The sequence below is a fragment of the Vicia villosa genome, linkage group LG6 (assembly GCF_029867415.1).
Source record: "Vicia villosa cultivar HV-30 ecotype Madison, WI linkage group LG6, Vvil1.0, whole genome shotgun sequence".
In the NCBI taxonomy this organism is placed as follows: domain Eukaryota; kingdom Viridiplantae; phylum Streptophyta; class Magnoliopsida; order Fabales; family Fabaceae; genus Vicia; species Vicia villosa.
In genome coordinates this window covers 128,702,849-128,727,741 of record NC_081185.1, presented here as the reverse complement: position 1 = coordinate 128,727,741, position 24,893 = coordinate 128,702,849, and the positions used below count along the sequence as shown (strand labels likewise).

General features: G+C 30.7%; 2 non-coding genes across 2 annotated transcripts; both read right to left on the bottom strand.

Moving 5' to 3' along the window:
* Window positions 1-19,110: 19,110 nt before the first annotated feature.
* Window positions 19,111-19,183, bottom strand: TRNAV-UAC (transfer RNA valine (anticodon UAC)). The gene has a single exon. It is a non-coding gene; the product is annotated as a tRNA-Val (tRNA).
* Window positions 19,184-24,412: 5,229 nt separating this feature from the next.
* On the bottom strand, window positions 24,413-24,485 carry TRNAK-UUU (transfer RNA lysine (anticodon UUU)). Its single transcript has one exon. It is a non-coding gene; the product is annotated as a tRNA-Lys (tRNA).
* Window positions 24,486-24,893: the final 408 nt, after the last annotated feature.

Below are 24,893 nucleotides of genomic sequence, written 5' to 3'. Positions count from 1 at the left end.
TACATTGCTATTCATACTTAATATTAAAAACTAATGATCCTAAACAGATAATTTTTAGTTCTTTTTAATGTTGTTCTTATCATTTGATTTTCTTGCGCCAAACATCATAATCTTCTCACTTTTGATTTACTTATATCCTTTTTTCATCACTTGATATTACTTATAATAAAAAACTATTATACATGTTAAGCACATAAAGCCAATCAAAGCTCATAAACTTCACTTACACTCATCTCCCATTGTTTCCTCTCTTAATTACCATTAGTACATAACCTTTGTTGATGCATATTCAAGGTTCACATGAACATATTTGTTAAAAGGTAAACCAGATGTCTTTCTTACCCTTAAAAAATTTAAAGCTATGGCTAAGTAGCAACTTGGTCATCATCTCAAATCCTTACAAATTGATTGAGAAGATAAATTTAGACCTTATTGAGTACCCAACCAACTAGGAATCACTCAGACTTGTTTGTCCTCACATGCATCACTAAAATGGTTTCATTGGAAAAAAAATCAAAAACACATTATTGACCTTGGTCCCACCTAGGGGTGGCAAAACGGGCGGTGGTCTGCGCACCTGCCAATAAATGGCGGGTTGGATTGAGATTTTGGGCCCGCCGTCCATCAAAGTCCCCTCCCCCCGCCAAAACCCACCGCCCGCCAAAGCCCGTCGCCCGCTAATATTTAGTTAATTCTAGTAATTTAAGCCCGCTCATATTTAGTTAATTCTAATAATTTAAATTTTTTATGGTTTTATTTTATACATTTATTTGTAAATATATGCAATATTTTTTTAGGTAAAATTTATTTAAAAGATGCTTTATAAAAAACTATTCTAAAAATTAAGTGAAAAATTTAATTGAAAGGTAAAAAATGTCTATTAATTTATTAAAAAAATAAAAGAAAAATAAAATAATAAAATAGGCTGGCAAGTCCGCCACCTTGGCGGGGCGGACATGATTTTCATGTCCATTTTACTTGGCGGGCTTGCCCGCCCGCTCGCTTTTTGGCGGCCTTTAGGCGGGCCGGGCAGACGATCTGTTTTGCCACCCTTAGTCCCACCCTTATAAGCTAAACCACATTTCCATTAACCTGAAAGAATCTAATATTCATTGTAACCGTCTATCTTATCAATATACTTCCTACTGCCTCATTACATTTTTAGGTCCCATAAGCTACTTTGTTAACAAAGACCTAGATTACCATTTTTTAAAATATTTTGGTTGTATATACTTCCCTTTAACCTTATAATTCATAAGTTTGATTTTAAACCTCTTGAGTGTGTATTCATAGGGTACTTAACATCTCACAAAGGATACACGTGTTTATCTCTTAATGGTCATATGTTTATTTTTAAACATCTTTATTTATTGAATTTATATTTTCGTATATTACTCTTGTTTTACCCTCCACTAATATGTCAACCTCAAATACTTAAGACATCACTCTTTCCTCTTGAACAATCCGTTTTTTCTCTCCAAAAATACAAATTATCATAGCATTATCCAAGTTACTACTTCACGTTCTCATCACACCTCCACAAATGCAATACCAACCATGCACTAGTCAATCTCCTAACATTCCCATACCAATAACAATTCTAACATCTCACTTAATGTCTATCCCACACCTTTACCCACTACTATCTCAAAATACTATTACATTTTCTTCATTTTTGTTAACTAAATCCTACTAATCTGACATTGTTTCTCATATATCCACTAAAACTAGCCAACCTCCCACCACCTCATCTCAACCCATTAATAGACAAACAACTAGGCTTATTAACACTCATCCCATAAAAAATTATGAAAATTATGTGCTCATGAAAACAATCGAGGTAAATCTCTAACAAGATACGCTTTTGGTTGTGCATTTTCCGCTATTTGAATTTTTTGTGATTACCAAGGTTGTTACTATCATTATTCTCACTTAGATATTCCAAACAATTACAAATAAAAGAGCAACATCTCACATTCACGCTCAAGGATCTGAAAGGTTGGGGTTGGAGAAAGGGGTTGTTAATGAGATGGGATATCCAGGGGTTCTTGAAATTTGGTACACTTTGCTGGAACGTTGAAGGCGTTAGAAGATGACTTTGGTGCTCAGCATGTGGTCTATCTGGACATGACAAATCATCATGTCCATCTGCACCAAGATAGTCCAACAATGCAACCACTTTCCAATCTCAAAGTTCCATAAGTGTCCCCATCCAAACTCCCACAACAGTCCAATCCAAAGAAGTCATGATGGCAATCCTAACCATATGTCATCTTGGTAATAATCTAAGCCACATTTCATCTTAGTAACAATTCTAAGTACAAATCCTAATTATAAAAATTATATATTATAAAATAAATAATAATAATAAGCATATATAATAATAATAATAATATTAAACCACATATATTAATAATAATAATTTAATATTTAGCTACAATAATATCAAAATAATAATAATAATAATAATATGACCAACTACCACAACTATAAATAATAATAATAATAATAATAATAATAATAATAATAATAATAATAATAATAATAATATTTTCAATTAACACTATTATATCTTATTATCCTAATTCTCATTTTTTATAAAAAAACTTCTAATTCACAAATAATAATAATACTCATAATAATAATAATTATTATTATAAATATAAATATCAAATAAATTTCGTATAAACAAACTATCAAATAAATATGTCATCAATTTTTTATAATTTATATCCCATTTAACATCCTTTAATGTATTAAATCCCGTTAAAATGTTAAAAAATTAAGCTCTTTTAATTATTTTTTAATTATTTAGTTTAATAATAAAAATTATAATTTTTTTATATAATTTTGAATTACTAAGTTTTTCTAAATAATAAACACAAATAAAAAATATAAAAAATATTTTACTATTTCTTCAAATTAAAAAAATATTATTAAAAGTGATATAATTATAATATCTTAAAATTAATATAATATATGAGTTATATGATATGATAATACTATTAATATTCCTATTCCAATTGCAATTTCAATTATAAATTAAAAAATAAAACTCATAAAACTCTTCATTATTTTTATTTTAATTTAAAATATAAAAAATGTTTAATAAATTTTATTTTAATAATTATCAAAATTATAACTAATACACTATAATTATATAATTATAATAATATAAAAAGTTTTAAAAATAAATAAATACGTTAATAATCACTACTCAGCAAAAATTGCAAATGAAGGAAATCAAGTAAGAATAAAATTATTCACTACTTTATAGATATTTTTATATAAATTTTGAATTACTTGAGTTTTCTAAATAATAAATATAAATCACAAATATGAAAGTTATTTTAATAAGTAATTATGATAAAAATTGTTTGTAGACAATGATGATAACTCAATATAACATATTTATATGTAGAGTGATTATAGATAGAACAATAATAAATAATATATATATAATAAAACTAGTACTTAGACTCGTGCGAGGCGCGGGTTAAATATTTTTTAAGTAAAAGATATATTTTAAAAACATTTATTTAAAAAATTTACTTATATTAAGATTACTATTGTATAGAAAAATTTCATTGTTATTAATAGTATATATAAAAAGGTTAATTTAACTAATTTTTTTTTGTAAATTATAAAATAATTTGGGAATTTTTAATTTATTAATAATTTGTGTAAGTTTTAAAAAAAAACTTAACTCATTATAATAATCTAATTTGTGTTAGTTTATTAATAATTTAATCATATAAAAATTACCCAAGGTAAATCATATTATAATTTTAAAAAAATAATTAGAAATATGTTGATATAAATAATTTTGATATAAGTTGCATTTGTAATTTAAAGTATAAGTTATGGCGTATCACAACCCGTTATTGCGATCAAACCAACTTCGACCGTTTAATCTTAGTAGTCAACTAATATTAAAAAAAAAATGCATAACTTAAAATCCGTTTGCATATTTAAAAAAAATAATTTGTATGGGTATATAATTATAGTTTCAATTTGCATAATCTTAATATTAATTAAAATATATTATAAATATTAAATTATCTTTTAGTTATAAACTAAAAACCGTATAAATATGAATTTATTAAATAAGATTTAGTGAAGTATAAAACTAAATTAAATTATTTTTTAATAAAAAAAAGTTATAAAGAATAAAAATCCCTAACATATGTATAGTAGTATTACGATTTTTGTAACGCCTCAAATTTAATTAATTATTTAATTAAATTGATCAAGGATATATTCGTTAGAATTAGTTGAAGTCGAGGTTTATCGGTATTATTCTAAAGGCATAATTGGATTAATGTGTTAATTTGAGTGGTTAAGTTGTGGTCGGATTAGTCGGAGAAATACAATTGCGAGATGGTATTATTTGTGTTATGGATCAATTGTAGTCATAGAATATTATTGGGAATACTATTCATTATGTTATGTGATTATTTATTTATGTGTGTTGTTTGGCTTAATTGGGTAATTAGAGGAATATTATGAATTGGGCCTAACTGGAAGAAACATAAAACAACGAGATTGGATTGTGGGTTAAGCCCAATTAAGAAAAGAAGGATAGTAAGAGAGTTAGGGTTTTAGAGACATAACTCTCATTTGGAGAAAGAGGAGAAAGAAGAGAAAGAAAAGAAGAAAGAAGAAAGTTATGGCATGAAGAGGAAGGACTCCATTGAAGAAGGAGAAGCTTTTGATAAGGTAAGGGTGGGGTTCTTACTCTCTAAGGGTTTGTATGATGATGGGTATGGTAGAGATTAGGTTTCATAGTTGACATCCATGAATGTGTGAAGATTTCCAATATTGATGATGATGATGATGAATGTTAAAATTAATGAATGATTTGGTGAGCTTTTGATGAGTTGTTAGAGGTTTATGTGAGTGAGTAAGGTTGTGATTGGAGTATCACCTTTAATCCTTCAATTTCATGGTTTTGTATTGTTAGGGTTTATGTTAGATTTCATGAAATTGGTGGTCTAAACATGTTTTGGTATGATTTGATGACGATAAATGATGTATACTGATCATATATGCTTTGAATAGTTGATTGGAAGTGATTTTGGGTGGAGATATAGCATTTTCGGGGGTCTGTTCGCTGCTGTATTTTTCTACATAATCGTGCGGCCGCTAAGCGGGCCCCATCCCGCTGAGCGAACCCTGCTGTCAAAAATATTTTTGCAACTTCAAAATGGCGTATCTTTTGATCCGTAACTCCATTTTATGCGTCGTTCGAAGCGTTGGGAAGCTAATGAAATTATCTATATGATAGAAGTAGAATGGTTAGCACATGATGAATAAATTATGATGTTGTTAACATGTAATTATGTATATGTGCGTTATAATTTGATAATTTGTGAATAATATTGTGATGGCATGTTATGTGGTATAATATTCATGATGTGTGTGAATGAATGTGTGTTATTTGAATGTACTTGTGGAGAATGATTACTTAATGACTTAATTATGATGTGGTTGTTTTAATAACATGTATGTATGTGAATATGTATTATGGCTTGATGAAATATGAACAACATGTGTTGATATGATATGTTGTAATTTATTCATATTGTATACCGTAATAAATTAATGAGGATGTGCACAAATGTATTGGCAATTGTTTACTACATGTATAATGAGATGTTGAATTGGTGAATACTATGAGTATGATTTATAGGCGAGTGATAACATGTTACTTGAATTGTATTTATGTAAATATGAACTGGTGTTGATTGATAACAATATTGTTGGCATGATATGTGATGTGATATTTATCATGAGTGTGAATGATTATATGCTATTTATTTTTGAAAAATAAAGATGGCTCGCTAAGCGGAGCCTGGTTTGTAATTCGCTTCTGGACCTCGCCGCTTCAAGCGGGGTTATGGAATTGGTATTTTCATAGGCGCGCTTGATAGCCGCTGAGCGGATCCTGTTTTACAAAACGTGTTCAAACTTTGACATGATGTATCTTTTGAACCGTAACTTGTTTTTAAATGCCGTTTGAACCTTCGCGAAGCTTTAATTGATGTCTTTCTAATGAATATGATTTGAAAACCTTAGAAACCCTTTTGAAGCTTTATTTAAATGAAATTGTTTGATGATTGTGATTGTTATTGGCAATAAGATGAATGGTTGACGTGTGTTGTAATATGATGGATTTGTTTTTGTTGTTGTTGTTGTTGTTGTTGTAGATCCTATGGTCAATATTGATAAGTTGTATTGTGTGGATAAATATGAGTCAAATGTTTGTTGTATGATGATATAACTTAGAGACGTAATTGAGACGTCATGAATTACTATGATAGTAATGATAAGGTTATTGCCATAGAACCTTGGCATTGAGTTGGTTTGTTTGAGACGATGCATGACGTGTTGCTTAAGCTGTTTGTGCTGCTTATGTTGTTTAAGTTGATTATGTCATTCAAGTTGATTATGTCGTTCAAGTTGATTATGTCGTTTAAGTTGATTAAGTGGTTTAAGTTGTGTTTGTGGATGTGCATCATTTGAGTTGCATCCATTGCATTGTTTGAGACGTCCCTTGTGGCAAATGTTTGAGACGGACCTTGTGGCAAATGTTTGAGACAACCCTTGTGGAAAATGTTTGAGACGGCCCAATGGCAAACTGTTCGAGATGAGAGTTTTACTCAAATGGTACCACATGCATGTGCATAAGTTTGAGCCGCATTCGAGTTGCATATGAATTGTGTTTGGATTGTTGAGATGATGAGATGTTTGTTGTGATGTGTTAATGAGATGTTTTTTGTAATGTGATCATATTATAATTGTGAATTTGAATATGTTGTCTTAATTGGTTAATGCCATTGTTACCATTCTAAAAGTGTATTATATTGATAAGTTGTTTCGTAATGAAAGTTGTTATAGGATGTTGTGTGATGCGAAGTGGTGAAATTATGTATGATCTATATCTCCTATATTATTCATCATGCATTCCTTTATATTGTAAGATATCTCACCCATTTGCTGATATTTCCCCTACCATGGGAAATTGACAGTTACTCAAGATTAGCGTGGATGTTCGAGGTTATTTATGTGAAGTCTTTATGTTGCTTTATGGCAAGTCGTGTTGGTGTCCATTGCTCTGATACGTAGCACTCGGGGGGATTAGTCGTTATTGTTTAATTGTTGTATTATGTGTTGACATTTATTTTAAGTTGAATTGAAAGATGTTTATAAGTTAAAAGTTGGAAGTTGTGAACGAAGTTATGTTTCCGAATGCTATGTATCATTATTAAATGTAATATAAGTATGTTTGTTGGTCTAAGTTGAAATGTGACATCACATTGTTTATTGAAGATTTTTAAATGCACTTTGATTTTCGTTTATAATTGCAGGGTAGAATTGGGGTGTTACAATTTTTAAACAATGCATAATTATTTCTAATAATTTTTAAATCAATAATAATTCCTTATATTTTCTAAAAATATAATGTTAAATATAGCTAGTGTAATAAAAAAATATAGCTACATTTATAAAGATAACAAAAATAATGATGATTCTAATGGCAATCTTCAATAAAATAGTATAAAATAATTAATTTATTATTATTATCCTAAATTTAAAATTTAATGTATTTTAATGTAAGGATCTATATCTTTTACTCACATCTATGTTTTGTATATGTATGAATTACACAATAAATATAAACATTATCCTAATCATTTTTTTAATGGGACTAAATGATAATAAATTTTCTTTGATGCGTTCATAAAATAAGAATAAAAAACTTATATCATTAATTGAATCAAAATTGATATTGATATAAAACCAAATTTATATGGTAATAATTGGTATAAAACCAAAAAAATTAATATTCAATCTTAATTGATATCGGTTATAATTGGTATAAAACCATTTATATTGATATAAAAATACTCTCATATCCTTAGTTCTTTAAAAGAATATTAATTTTCCAAAAATATCATTAGTATATTAATAGGTCTATTAAATATTTTACATTTATAATTTACTCTTTTAATTAAAAAAAATATCATTGATTTTCATGAGGATGACAATCAAAAATAAATATCATAAAAAAATAATATTAATATAATTAAAAAAATTAAATGAATAAATTTTTATATTGAAAAAAATACTATTCATGGATTTGAATAATATTTAATTAATAAATATAAAATCTTGGAATGCAAAGAGATACATGTAATAACAACATGAGTATAGAAATCATAACAACACCAATCCAAGGTAGGGATGTCAATGGGGCGGGGCGGGGACGGGGGATACATTCCCATCACAATCCCCGCCATTGAATCTATTCCCCATTCCCGCTTCGGATCCCCGCTTCGGGGGGATTTTGTCCCCCATCCCCATCTCCGCGGGTCCCCACGGATCCCCACGGTTCATGCGGAGATCTATAAACATGATTTTTTTATATATTATTTTAAACCAAATTAATAGTAAAAGCTTCAAAAACAAACAAATAAATATATTGTTTTTACAATATTTAATCTATAATATCGAACAAAATTTCCAAACTAAAAAAAATGAAAAAATCATTTATATCACTCTTTTACTAACAATACATATATATTTTAAATTTGTGTATAAGATTAATTATATAAAATGTCAAATAAACTTACATAATAATTTAAAATTATATATAAATTAAGGACATTATGCTATTTTATTCGGGGCGGGGACTCCACGGGGCGGGGATATTTACGTCACCCCCGTCACCGAAGGCACCCGAAGTGCCTTCGGGGAGACTTTAATCCCCATCCCCATCCCCGCGGGGGAAATTCCCCATCTTTGGGGCCCCAAACGGAGAATCCCCACGGGATCTCCGCTAACAGATGCAAGTTGACATCCCTAATCCAAGGCCATGGGAAGAGAAAAAGTTGAATCGCATAGAGAAAAAAATTTAAGCATAAATTTAAATTGAATATCATTAATTAATTATCATTATAAGAAAAATAATTAAATTGATTTCTATTAATTAATTTCCTACTATTTGTTTATTTATTTTTCTTTAAAACAAAGAACAAAATTAAGAACCACTTAAAGAAAAAAACGATAAAAACAAAAACAAACAACAGAGGAAGAAAAAAAAACGTGAAAATGTGAGAAAATTGGGGGAACCGTACACCATCCTCCTCATGCGGCGTCTTCTCTCAACATCCATGAGAGGGGCTCCATAAAACAAACTGAAAAAAAAAAGCAACAAATCACATAAATCAAAACACCAATTCTTCATAGAATCCGCCCCTGATCAATGATCTAACAACAGAAATCGCAAATCAAGATCAACAAAGACGGATCAAACCAATCCCAAATCGAAGAAAAATGATTCCAAACCTACTGAAAATCGAGCTATACGCAGAAAACCAGAACAAATATAAATAAAAAAAAGACAGCTTCAGTGATATGATAACTTTACCGCCTTAAATTTACTGAAATGTGACCCAAATCAAAACCCCACCCCACACAATCCAATACCCATCTTCATTATGATTTCAAAAGGTTACAAATACCGTGCGTATGCACGAGTTCTGTTCAGTTACACAAATTTGGATACATCATTTATTTTAAATAAAATTGTTAAAAAAGAAAAAAAATAGATAAATAATTGATTATTTCGTATATAAAATATTTAGATTTATAATAGATTTTTTTTATACACTTTATTTTTGTTTGTTTAGGTATCATTTACAAAAATATTTGGATCAATAATAAATTTCGTATATACAAATATTTAGATCAATAATAAATTTGTTCTCGTATACAAGTTTTTAATAAAAAATATTTGGATCATAAATACCATTTTTCATAAATAATAGATTTTTTTCCGTATATAAATATTATTTTTGTTTAGTTATCATTTACAAAAATATTTGATTCAATATTAAATTTTCGTGTATTAAAATATTTAGATCACTAATATATTTTTCCTCTATACCATTTTTGGATAAAAATATTTGATCATAAATACCATTTCTCGTATATAAAAATATTTAGGTCAATAATAAATTTTTTCCGACTTTATTTTTGTTTAGGTATTATTTACAAAAATATTTGGATCAATAGTAAATTTCGCATATAAAAATATTTACATCAATAGTAGATTTTTTCTCGTATATCATTTTTTAATAAAAAATATTTGAATCATAAATAACATTTTTTTTGTAAATAATAATAATACAGATATTATTTTTATTTAGGTATCATTAACCAAAATATTTGGATCTTAAATTTTCGTATAAAAAAATATTTAGATCAATAATAGATTTTTTCCCGTATACCATTTTCGGATCAAAAATATTTGATCATAAATACCATTTTTCGTATATAAAAATATTTAGATAAATAATAAATTTTTTCTCGTATACTACTTTGGAATAAAAATATTTGGATCATAAATACCATTTTTCGTAAGTAATATATTTTTTTCCATATACAAATATTATTTTTGTTTAGTTGTCATTTACAAATATATTTGTATCAATATCAAATTTTCGTATATAAAAATATTTAGATCATTAATAGATTTTTTGGCCTATTCCATTTTGAATAAAAAATATTTGGATCATAAATAACATTTTTCGTATATAAAAATATTTAGATCAATAATAGATTTTTTCCCCGTATACAAACTTCATTTTTTTGTAGGTATCATTTACAAAAATATTTGGATCATTAGTAAATTTCGTATATAAAATATTTAGATCAATAGTAGATTTTTTCCCGTATATCATTTTTGAATAAAAAATATTTGGATCATAAATATCATTTTTCGTAAATAATAGATTTTTTCCGTATACAAATATTATTTTTGTTTAGGTATTACTTACAAAAATATTTGGATCAATATTAAATTTTCGTATATAAAAATATTTATATCAATAATAAATTTTTGGAATAATTTTTCCCGTATATTATTTTGACTAAAAAATATTTCGATCATAAATATCATTTTTGTATATAAAAATATATATATCAATAATAGTTTTTTTGTGGAAGAAAGAAGTGAGAAAATGATGAAAGAGAAAAAAATAGAGAATGAAGAGAGATTTGATAAGTTTGATAAAATATAAGAGTTGTATTATTTTAATAATAAAATTAAGAACTTCATGGTGCAAATACCAAAAAACCACAATTTTAATGTGGTGGCAAAAAATCAAATAATGGTATTTTTGACTTTTCAACAACCATTAGATTTCTTATATTATAGATAATTTTTTGTTTGTTTGTTTTTCTATCTTCCTTTCTCATTTTCTTTTATTTATTAATGTGTGGTTATTTTTCATGTGAACCACCAAATTTTAATTTTCCATTCAATAATAATTAATAAATAAGTTCTTTGACGGTAATTATTTAATGTTTAAAAGCGAGCAAATTATATATATATATATATATATATATATTGTGAAAAACGATACCAATAACAAAGTATAATAGGGAATTATGAGAGATAAGAAGAACACAAGAATTGATTATAACTACTATTCTTTCACTTTCTCTTAAAACAAGATTACAAGTTTACAAGAATAACAAATAACCTCTCTCACCCTAAATTAGGATTTACAGCTTAACAATGATGAGAGACTAGTAGGCTATTTATAATAAAACCTAACATACTAACTAATGGGCTTTTTCAGCAAGGCCCATTCCACAAGTCAACTTAATAAACAAGCTAACTTAACAAATTAGGGTTTAAACACTAAAACCTAATTTAACATGCTAACAACCCTAGCATCTTCGACATCTGCATGTTCGACCCATCTTCGACTACAGCATGCACTCTTCGACACCAGCATGTGAGCAACCTTCGACTTCATGCTTAACCCTGTCGAACCAAGAAGCTACCCTTCGACCATACTAGAGTTCGATCTAATATCTCACAAATCTCCACCTTGGACCTAACTCTACAACATCAAGGAACAAACTAGCTTTCTTCATGCAGCTTTATCAACTGCATACAGTAGAAAAACTTGCAACTCGGCAATGTCTTGGTGATCATATCAGCAGCATTGTCTTCAGCCGAAACCTTCGGCACTTGGACTTCTCCACGCTCGATTACTCCTCTGACGAAATGAAGCCTCACATCAATGTGCTTAGTTCGCTCATGATAGGCTGAATTCTTCGACAGGTGTATTGCACTTTGACTATCACATTTAACAGTGATACCTCGACCTTGAAGTTTCAGCTCCTTCGCAAAACCTTCAAGCCACAATGCTTCTTTCACAGCTTCAGTTAAGGCAATATACTCCGCTTCAGTGGTTGATAGAGCAACAACCTTCTGAAGTGTTGCTTTCCAAGTAATTTTTGTACCAAACATAGTGAAAACATATCCAGAAATAGATTTCCTGGAATCCATACAACCTGCATAATCATAGTCGACATATCCTTCGATTACTGCTTTACTATCTTCACCTAAGGCTCCACCATAAATTAGGAATCTGTTCAGAGACCCATTTATGTACCTTAAAATCCACTTCAATGCTTGCCAGTGGGCCTTTCCAGGATTCTCCATGTACCTGCTTACAAGACTTACTGCATATGCTATGTCGGGTCTAGTACATACCATAGCATACATCAAAGAACCAACTATATTAGCATATGGGATGCTATTCATATAGGCTCTTTCGACATCAGTACTGGGACACTGATCAATACTCAGCTTGAATTTAGGGTTTGTTGGAGTCAACACTGGCTTCGAATTCGACATACCAAACTTTCAAGAATCTTCCGTAGATATGCCTCTTGAGATAAGCATAACTTTGACTTCTTTCTATCTCTTCGAATGTCAATTCCAAGAATCCTGGAAGCAGCTCCCAGATCCTTCATATCGAACTCCTTATTGAGTTCAGACTTCACCCTCGCCACATCTTCAACATTGTTGCTTGCTATGAGAATATCATCCACATAAAGCAACAAAATAACAAATGAATTACCAGGTCGAAATCTGAAGTAAACGCAGTGGTCGAACTGACTTCTAATGAAACTTATGCGTGCCATGAACTTGTCGAATCTCCTATTCCACTGTCGAGGAGATTGTTTCAGCCCATACAAAGATCTCTTTAACTTGCACACATAATCTTCCTTCCCCTTTTCGACATACCCTTCAGGTTGCCTCATCAGGATCGTTTCATCTAGATCACCATACAAGAACGCAGTCTTCACATCCATTTGTTCCAGTTCAATATCGAACTGTGCCACCATGGCAAGCAACATTCGAATGGACCTATGCTTCACAACAGGAGAAAACACATCATTGAAGTCGACACCTTCTTTCTGAGTGAAACCCCTTGCAACTAACCTTGCCTTGTATCTTTTCGACGTCACTCCTTCAATTCCTTCCTTAACTTTGAAAATCCATTAAAAACTGACTAACCTTGCCCCAATAGGTTTCTTGATCAGTTCCCAAGTATGATTATCATGAAGAGATTTCATCTCATCATCCATGGCCTTCAGCCATTCAGTCTTATTTCGACTCCTCATAACTTCCTTGTAGTCTCTAGGTTCTTCGTCTAGAACCTCACTTGCAGAGATTAAGGCATAAGCTATAAGATCTGCATACCCAAGTCTCTGAGGTGCCTTGATGACTCTTCTCGACCTATCTCTCGATAATAGGTAGTCATCGTCAGTTTCCTCAACTTCCTCAGCATCTTCTGCTTCTTCTTCGACTTCATCAGGGATATGCAATTCAGCATCAACATGCTCCACCTCAACAGGAATCTCTACCTGTTCCAGCTATTCGTCAGATGTTTCTGTATTTCGACCGACATCAATAGTTTTCTTAAAAGCCATTTCAGCTTCATTGAAAACTACATCTTGACTGGTGATACACCTCTTGTGACCTGGCTCTAGGCACCATAGCCTATAAGCTTTGACTCCTTCAGGGTATCCCATGAACATGCATTTCAGAGCTCTAGGTTCGACCTTGTCTTGCCTAATGTGAGCATAGGCTACGCAGTCAAATACTCTCAGTTTGTCGAGATCTGGTGGATGTCCCGACCAAACTTCTTCAGGTGTCTTCATATCTAACGCTGTCGAAGGACATCTGTTTATCAGATATGTTGCTGTCGAAACAGCCTCAGCCCAGAACACCTTCTTTAAGCCCGCACTAGTCAACATGCATCTGACTCTCTCCAAAATAGTTCGATTAAACCTTTCAGCCAAACCATTTTTTTGTGGAGTACCTGCAGTAGTTTTGTGCCTTGCAATACCAGAGGCAGCACAAAAACTGTCGAATGCCTCATTGCAAAATTCAAGGCCATTGTCGGTTCTCAACCTCTTGACCTTCCTGCCAGTCTGATTTTCAACCAGAGTCTTCCAACTTTTGAAATTCTCAAAAGTTTCATCCTTAGTCTTCTGGATGAATACCCATAATTTTCTGGAATAATCATCTACTATGGATAGAAAATACCTTGCTCCTGAATGTGACAGACACCTTGCAGGCCCCCAAAGATCAGCATGCATGTAATCAAGGGATCCATGTGTTCTTTGTTGGCCTTTGTTGAACTTTACTCTGCAAGATTTTCCAAATACACGGGATTCACAAAACTTCAGCTTTTCGACTTTGTCTCCACCAAGCAGATTTTATTTCCCTAATTCGACTAGACCCCTTTCACTGACATGGCCTAATCTCATGTGCCAGATTTCTGTCTTCGACAAAGGTTTTGTGGATACAACATTTGTCGAACCACTTACAACTTCAGCCTCAAGGGTGTACAAGCCTTGTTTCTTCACGCCTCTCAAGACTTCCTTCGAACCCTTCATGGCTCTCAGGATACTTTTCTCTCCTTGGAAAACATATCCATTCTTGTCAAATTCACCAAGAGAAAGTAGATTTCTCTTCAAATCAGGAACATACCTGACTTCAGTCAATAACCTTATTGACTCATCATGGAGCTTGAATCTCACAAATCCAACACCTGCAATCTTGCAAGCCTTGTTGTTTCCCAGCAATACTGATCCACCATCTTGATCACATAATTCCTCGAACAAGTCTTTGTTTGGAGTCATGTGCCAAGTGCAACCTGAATCCATAATCCACTCTCTTCTCGAGTCACTGCTTAAAACCACAAGAACATCAGATGATTCAAAATCATCTTGAACAATGGTTGCATTGCCATTATCCTTACCTCCATGATCTTTCAGGCGTTCAGGGCACACCTTCTTGTGTGACCTTCCTTCTTACAATGATAGCATCGAATGCCAGATGATTCGCCACTGTAAAACTTCGACTGGCTTTTGCCCTTCTTGTCGAACTTACCATTCTTTCGCAAGAATTTTCCTTTAACGGCCAAACCTTCACCAACAGTCGAAGGTTTATGCTCCTTCCATTCATTCAAGTCTTTAGAATACAAGGCTAATTGAACTTCTTCAAACGTCGGGGACTCCCTTCCATACAAGAGAGTTTCTTTGAAGTGAGCATGTGATCGAGGCAAAGCGCATAATAGTAACAGCGCTTGATCTTCATCATCAATCTTTACATCGATATTTTCAAGATCAAGAATCAGCTTGTTGAACATATCCAACTGCTCAGCCAACACTTTATCTTCAATCATCTTGAATGAATACAAAGCTTGCTTCAAGTAGAGTCGATTTACCAGCGATTTGGTCATATACAAAATTTCAAGTTTCACCCATAACCCTGATGTCGTCGTCTCCTTTGATACCTGCCGAAGAACCTTATCACCAAGACTCAACAAAATTGTGTTGTGTGCTTTCTCGATCATATTCATCTTCTCCGCCGCCGTCAATTCTGCATTCATGGCTGCCTCTCCCTTCAACGCTTCCAAACAACCCTGCTGAACCAGTAGGGCTTTCATCTTCAAGCGCCACAGACCGAAATCATTCACTCTGGTGAACTTTTCGATCTCATACTTTGTTGAAGGCATCTTCTCCACGCCCACCGCACCAATTTGTTGTGAAAAACGATACCAATAACAAAGTATAATAGGGAATTATGAGAGATAAGAAGAACACAAGAATTGGTTATAACTGATATTCTTTCACTTTCTCTTAAAACAAGATTACAAGTTTACAAGAATAACAAATAACCTCTCTCACCCTAAATTAGGATTTGTAGCTTAACAATGATGAGAGACTAGTATGCTACTTATAATAAAACCTAACATACTAACTAATGGGCTTTTTCAGCAAGGCCCATTACACAAGTCAACTTAATAAACAAGCTAACTTAACAAATTAGGGTTTAAACACTAAAACCTAATTTAGCATGCTAACAACCCTAGCATCTTCGACACCTGCATGCTCGACCCATCTTCGACTACAGCATGCACACTTCGACACCAGCATGTGAGCAACCTTCGACGTCATGCTTAACCCTGTCGAACTGTCGAACCAAGAAGCTACCCTTCGACCATACTAGAGTTCGATCTAATATCTCGCAATATATATATATATATATATATATATATATATATATATATATATAATTTTGATTTATAAAAATTCACGGTAAATATTATATATAACTATATTTACTAAAATATATTTATTTATTTAAGGGTTAATAGTCATTTATCCCCCTGCAATAGTAGCGAGATTCGGTTTACCCCCCTTTTAAAAAAAAATTGGATTACCCCCTATAAGATTTGGGCACCCCCCTAAACGTGTAAAAACCGGGGGGGGGGGTGGGGAATAAAAATATATATATTTTACAGGGGGTAATTTTCCCTCTTAGGGGGCAAAAGACTTACAATTTTAATATTACAGGGGGATAATCCAAAATTTTATTTTAAAAGGGGGGTAAACTGAATCTCGCTACTATTGCAGGGGGGTAAATTACTATTAACCCTTTATTTAAAATAGGCTAAATTACCTCTAGGGTCCTTTAACTTATTTAATTGTAACAATTTGGTCCTTTATGTTATTTTTGCTTCAGAATGGTCCTTTAAGTTAACTAATGTCGTCAACGTTGCCCTTGGTCAAAGGTCATGTTAAAAAAATGATGATGTGTCACTTAAGTTGCTGACGTGTCCACTCCTATATGCTGAGTATTCTTTATTTATTTTTAAAAAGGTCATTCTTTCCACTCCTAAAATAGACATGCCAGCTTAATGTCAAGAGAAAGTAGAAGGTTACGTAGAAGGTGGAGGTGCTCGGAGACGACGACGACACTAAAGGTGACGCAAGAGCATTGCTGAGGTATGTATCACATTTTCTAAAGTGATTGTTGTTGAATATGTGTCTGTCATTGATAATAGCAATGTTAGGGTTTAATACTCATTAGGTTGTTGGGTATGTGCGTTGCTGATATTTTTTAGGTCAAACTAGACATAGATGAATTTTATGTTGATTTCTATCATGGGGATTTTTCGTTGGTGATAAGTATGAAGAAGGGGAAGTGTCAATCTGGAATTGTGATGGTGATAAATGGATTTACTTTGAGATTTTGGGGGTTGTTAATGATGGGATATCCAAGGGTTCTTGAAATTTGGTACTACTTTGTTGGAACGTTGAAGGCGTTAGAAGATGACTTTGGTGCTCAGCATGTGGTCTATCTGGACATAACAAATCATCATGTCCATTTGCACCAAGATAGTCCAACAATGCAACCACTGCCAAATCTCAAAGTTCCACAAGTGTCCCCACCCAAACTCCCACAACAGTCCAATCCCAAACTCCCACAACTATACAGTCCCAAACTCCCACAACTGTACAGTCTCAACCTACAAATATAGTTCAAACATGGCAATCTCAAAATGCCACCACCCAAAGCCAACCAACAAGTAGAGTTCAAACAAGGAAATCAGTAGTGACCAAAAAATAAGGAGTTCAGACACGCCATTCAATCACAGTTGCTCAGCTACTTGCCATGAGGAGGGCTAGACACGGACCAACAACAACATTTCAGCCACCAACAAGTCAGAAACCTAAGATGCCTTATAAAAGAAAATTCAAATAGGATGTAACCATGTAGACTGTTTTTGGATCCTCATAAAATAGCTTCCCCAAGTTTCTTCCTTTCTTCGTAACTGGTCTTATCGCTGCTTTGGATCCACACAAACATAACAGTTCTATTCCAGATTGAGACACACTCGATATTAATGAAATTGAGTTCTCAGCTCTTCGATTTATTGCGCCGCTACCGAATTGGGCCATTGATGAAGAGAAGAAAAATTAGGGTTCACGATTTTGGGAAGGAAATTTAACCTCAGCAAGGTTAGGGTTCACGTTTTGTAGGTAATTTTCTTCATAAATTAAAGAAATAATAAAATATATGCATAGTCAGCAAAGTTAACGGACAACTTAGCACCGTTAGTGGCAAATCATCAGTTTTGGGATGGAACCTTTGACCAAGGGCAACGTTGACAATGTTACGTAACTTAAATGACCATTCTGTCACAAAAATAACTTAAAGGACTAAATCGTTACAATTAAATAACATAAAGTACCCTAGAGGTAATTTAGCCTTTAAAATAATATTTGAGGTAAAGATTAAAATCAATCATGTGCGGAGCACGGGTGGTCAAACTAGTATTCAAGTCAAACTCAAGATACTAAAGAAATTACAAAAAAAAAAAACACACACACACACACACACACACACACAGATATATATATATATGAGTTTAATGGTTATGCACACACAGTGTAAAAAAAGTTTTATACTGTTATCCAATTAGAATATGACATTCTGCCATGTCATACAAGTTATTTTAACTTTTTAGTCTGATTTGTCCTGATTCATGATCGTCATTGGTTGACAGTGTAAATAAAACAAATTCAACATTATTAAAATTAAAAAGAAAATCTACTTTAAATAAATACTATAAAACAAAAAAAATATTATATAAACGGTGAAATTAAATTTATTAAATATTTATTCCTTCAAATATGTGATTTGTCGTCTAAACTATTAATTGAATTTGTAATAGATTAAAACTAATAATATATTATTATAAATAAATAAACATTACAACAAAATATTAAATCAAATAACACAGCATAAAACCCACAAATAAAACAAACACGGAAAACACCACGTTAAAGAAGGAAAAATACTAACAAAGTAGCAATGCTTATCAAAAAAAAAAACTAACAAAGTAGCAATAGAACAAAAGCGCCGGTAAAAAATGGTACTGTTGCTGCCCGGGATCGAACCGGAGACCTTTTGCGTGTAAAGCAAACGTGATAACCACTACACCACAGCAACTTCGATGTCAATTTTTCATTTCATTTGTTGAAATACGCTTTGTTATCTATTTAACACGTTTTTCATTTTTTTGGTTTGTTGTCTATTTATCATTTGTTATGGCAGTTATGCTTTTATTTTAATTATTTTGTGATCAAAGAAATAGATTCAACGACAGTGGCACCAATTCCCGCATCACTCTTTGTCCTTTGCCTCGTTACAACTAATAAAAACCGTGGCTCTAAATACGTTGTCCTCATAGTTATTTCTTGCCTGCAATTTATTCATTCATTCATACAAACATTATATTAGTAACTATTTTTCTCGTTAATATTAGTCTTTTTTTTAAACATAAAAGTGGTACCATATGTAAATGAAAAACAATTACAAGTGGTTCGGGGACCAAACCAAAAACATCATCCACTACTCAATTTACTCTATTCCTATTCAAATTCATAATTATATAATTATTAGGTAAATTACCCGTGTCCGTTTTATTAAAACTAGATCTATGACCCGTGCGTTGTACGGGTTTAATTAAAATATGTTTTTAAAATATTTTATAAATTAAAATATAAGTAAATATGAAGTTACATAAATAATTTTTTAAATATAAAATTGTGTTCATATTTAGTATTAATTTATTATAAAAAATAATTTTTTTATATTATTTATAGGTATTAAAATTATATAAATTTTTTAGTTTAGTGATAAATTAAAATTATAATGTTAAAGATATTGAGTTTAATTTTTTTTTGTTCAATTAGTAAAAGAGACATTTTTTCAATTTTTAAAAATAAATAAAAATAAAAATAATTTAAGATGGTTTTTTAATATTCAGTCAATTTTAAATATCATATCATATTTTATTTTAATAGTACTATCGGATGATATTTTATTCACATATGATTGAATATTTTTATATCATTTACATTTATTTTTTGTTATATATGATTTGTAAATAACAACTCATTTATATTATTACTGTTTTATTACTCACTTATCCCATAGTACATAGATTTTAAGTTTAAAAATATACTTATTCAATTATATTTTCACTAATATTCTTTTTATGAATTCTTTTCATCGTCATTTTTCTATACATTTTCAACAGTTATATTTTTTTTCATTGTTATTTTTCTATACATTTTCAACAATTATATTTATCTTTTACTTTTTTATATCAAATTTTAAGTTTATCAAATAAAGTTTAAGTGTGACTCTCGAGACTATTGTTGGTAAATAAATTATTTTGAATTTTAATGGTCTCTATTCAAATGCACTATCAACTGACATGAGATTGAATAAAATAACTCTTCAATTTTATGAATGAAAAGTTTATTAGTTGAATTTTTTAGTTTTGATATCTAAATCAACAATAATATTAATAATTTAGAAGTTACAAATTTACAATATATTAATTTATTAAATTATATATATTGTTATGAATAAATATTATTATGGATGTCCATATGTATTCTAATCTTTTATCTTCATATTCCCTGTTAAATGGTATAGTAAGGTTATGATTTTTCACCTTCCTAATGTCCTATAAATAAGGTCCACTTTGCAATGTAAATGATACTTCTTGAAGAAGATAATAGAATACCATTTTCTCTCTTACTTTCTCTACTTCATCTCTATATTGTTTTTGTTAATTTCATAACACGTTATCAGCACGAAGCTCTATCAAACTTGAAAAAAAATTGAAGCCATAACTGTTAGAGGTAATATTAGTTTATTATTTTATTATTTTTCTTTCTCATTATTTGTGTTGAATTTTGATATTATATCTTATTAAATTATCAATAATCTCTGAAGGATTACAAAACAACGTGTTTGTTATATAGTTCCTGGAGAACTTAACAAATATATAGTATTAAGTTTGTTATATAGTTCTTGAAGAACTTATCAAATATACTAGAATGATATTATTGAGTTTGATATATAATTCCTGAAGAACTTATCAAGCATCCCTGAAGGATTATAAATATTATTATTTTTATTAGTAAAAGATTTGTGATTGAGTTCCTGAAGAACTATAAAATGTGATTGAGTTCCTGAAGAACTATAAAAAAAATTGTCTGTGATTGAGTTCCTGAAGAACTACACAAAAAAATTCTCTCTTAATGTTAAGATATCTCAGGAGGATTGCTTAAAGAATTATTTTTCTTAATCGATGTGAATATTTGTGACATGACTTTGAAGGGTTTTTTTTGTTGAGTTTCCTAGAAGGATTATATAAATAATTATTTCTTTTTATCACTATAAGAGCACTTTGATCTAATTTAATTTACAGTTCCAGAAGAACAAATCAAGTACTTGAAATATGAAATAAAGAGATCTCGATAAATTATGTCATGGATGAATAGGAATGGAACCGAAATTGATATAACCAAATAAAGTCAATATTGACAATGTCTTTGTATACAATATAGCGCTAAAAGTGATCAATGATAACGAGGATCATGAGTGAAAGTCTATTAAAGATTGTAGACTAAGTGAGAATTGGCCAAAATAAATATATTCAATTGAAGAAGAATTAAACTCACTTTACAAGTGACTCACTTTTGGACCTGTAGTCCGACCACCTCAAGGTGTGAAACTAATTGGATATAGATGAGTTTTTGTGAAAAAGAAAAATAAGAATGATATAAAGTTTGATTTATTGCTCAATGATTTTCACAAAGACCTAAGATTGATTTTGATAAAACATATTCTCCTGTAGTGGATTCAATCGATTTTTGATAATTAATTAGCCTTGTAACACATGAAGAGCTTGATTTGAACATGATGGATGTAATGACATCTTATTTATATAGTTCACTTGATAGTGACATTTACATGAAACTCCCTGAAAGGTTCAATATACCAGAGGTACGTAATTGTGGATCTCGATAAAACTACTACATCAAATTGAACAAGTCTCTCTATAGCTGAAAGAATCTGGATGCATGTGGTATAATCGCCTCAGTGAATATCTATTAAATGATGAGTATAAAAATAACTCAATTTGTACTTGTATTTTCATAAAATGATGTGGAAAAGAATTTGCAATAATAGTTATCTATGTGCATGACATACATATTATTGAAACTCCTAAAGAGCTTCCAAAAGCTATAAATTGCTTAAATAAAGAGTTTGAGATGAAGGACCTAGAAAAGATAAAATATGTCTAGGTTTGAAAATTGACCATGTAGACAAAAGAATATTTGTACATCAATAAGGCTATATAGAAAAGTGTTGAAATGATTCTATATGGACAAATGTCACATATAGCCTACTCCAATATGGTTATAGATCATTATATGTGGAGAAAGATCTTTTTAGGCCTCGAGAAAGGGATGGAAAATTACTTGGTCTTGAAGTACCATATCTCAGTGCAATTGGAGCACTAATGCACCTTGTTAATTATACACGTCTTGATATATCATTTGCAGTTAATATATTAGAAAGATACAGTTATTCACCTACACAAAGATATTGAAACAAAGTCAAACATATACTTCGCTATCTTAGAGATGCAGCTTACTTGTCAGATCCTCACAATGGTAGATCAGAAACAAGTTATTTGTTTACATGTGATGGTACAACCTTCATGGAGATCTATAATACAAATCATGGCAACAACTTCATAAAATCGTGCATAACTATTAACACTACATGAAGTCACTTTGAAGAAGACATTTTAAGCAACGACTATAAAGAATATCGTCTCACATATAACTGTATGCATGAGGGGAAGAAAAACATATGTTTTGCACTCTTTTTCCCTTCACCATGGTTTTGTCCCACTGGATTTTCCTGGTAAGGTTTTTAATGAGACAATTCATATTCAAAGGATATTGTACTCTTTTTCCTTCACTAGAATTTTTCCCACTGGTTTTTTTTTAGTAAGGTTTTAACGAGGCATATCCTCAATGGACATCCAAGGGGGAGTGTTATGAATAAATATTATTGTGGATGTCCATATGTATTATAATCTTTCATCTTCATATTCCCTATTAAGTGGTATAATAAGGTTATGATTTTTCACCTTCCTAATGTCCTATAAATAAGGTCCACTTTGCAATGTAAATGATACTTCTTGAAGAAGATAATAGAATACCACTTTCTCTCTTACTTTCTCTACTTCATCTCTATATTGTTTTTGTTAATTTCATAACATATAGTATAATATTTATTATTATTATTAATAGTAGTGTCAAAATATTACTTTATTATTATAATATATTTATTATAATTATTATTTATTTATTTTTAATATCAATTTAGTAAATAACACATTAGGGTTTTTGTTAAGAATGACTATCATGATGACACATGTTTGATTTTAAACCCCTTGAATGTCTATTCATAGGGCACTCAACATCTCACAAAGGTTACACATGTTTATCTCTTAATGGTCATATATTTATTTCCAAACATCTTTGTTTAATGAATTTAGATTTTCGTGTATTACTCTTGTTTTACCTTACACTAATATGTCAATCTCAAATACTTAAAACATCATTTTTTTCCTCATGAACAATACGTCTTTTCCCTAAAAAAAACAAATGCTCATAGCATTATCCAAGTTACTACTTCACATTCTTATCACACCTCCACAAATGCAATACCAACCATGACTTAATCAATCTCCTAACATTCCCATACCAATAACAATTCTAACATCTCACTTATTCTCTATCTCACACCTTTACCTAGTCCTATCTCAAAATACTATTACATTTTCTTCATTTTTGCTAATTGAATCCTACTAACCTGGCATTGTTTCTCTCATATCCATTTAAAATAGCCAACCTCACCACCTCATCTCAACCCACTACTAGACAAGCAACCAGGCTTGTTAACAACCATCCCCTAAAAACTCGTGAAATTGACTTGCTCATGAAAACAATCAAGGTAAATCTCTTACAAGATAGGCCAAAAGTTCAATGATTGTTGTCATACACTTTTTAACTATTTATTATTTGGATACTTCTGATAATAAAACCTTGTATTTAAGAGGTTTACACTAATAATCTTTTTTTGTTACACAACGGTTAAAAGCTAAATGTTACAAGATGGGTAAATGTCACTTTTTCTACATAAATGTTTGCATATATGTTGCAAAATTACAAATAATATTATTATAAAAATTACTAGTTGGATTTCCAATATGAAATGATGCAAAATTGACTTTAAAAGTGAAATTTCTGAGGCATCCAAATTGAGAATCTTTAACTAAAAAAATAAATTTTATCAATCCGCCGTCTGTGGGAATCGAACCCACGACCACGTGGTTAAAAGCCACGCGCTCTACCAGCTGAGCTAAGACGGCTACTCGTTGTTTAACCCAACTAAAATCACTTTTCTCATACATATCATACAGAAGAAGAAACTATAGATAATAAATATTTTAATGAGAAAGTAATAAAAAAATTACTTTTGTTGTAGACTTGTTAACTCGATAACAAGTTAAAAGTGAAGAATTTACAACTCTATTGAAATCCTAATATAGAGTAACTTCCAAGCCCGACCCAAAGCAAGTGTAGCAAGAGCTGTTGCACAAGGTTCCATATATTAAAAGGCCTCGATTTTGTTAAAATGAAATACTGATTTGTAATATTTTATTGTGGGAATTAAAATAAAATCTAAAGTAGTTTAGTATTATTACATCCGGTCTCACATGGAATACATAAGTCACTTTTAAAGTATTCTGTAAATTACTTATTTTAATTTTTGACGC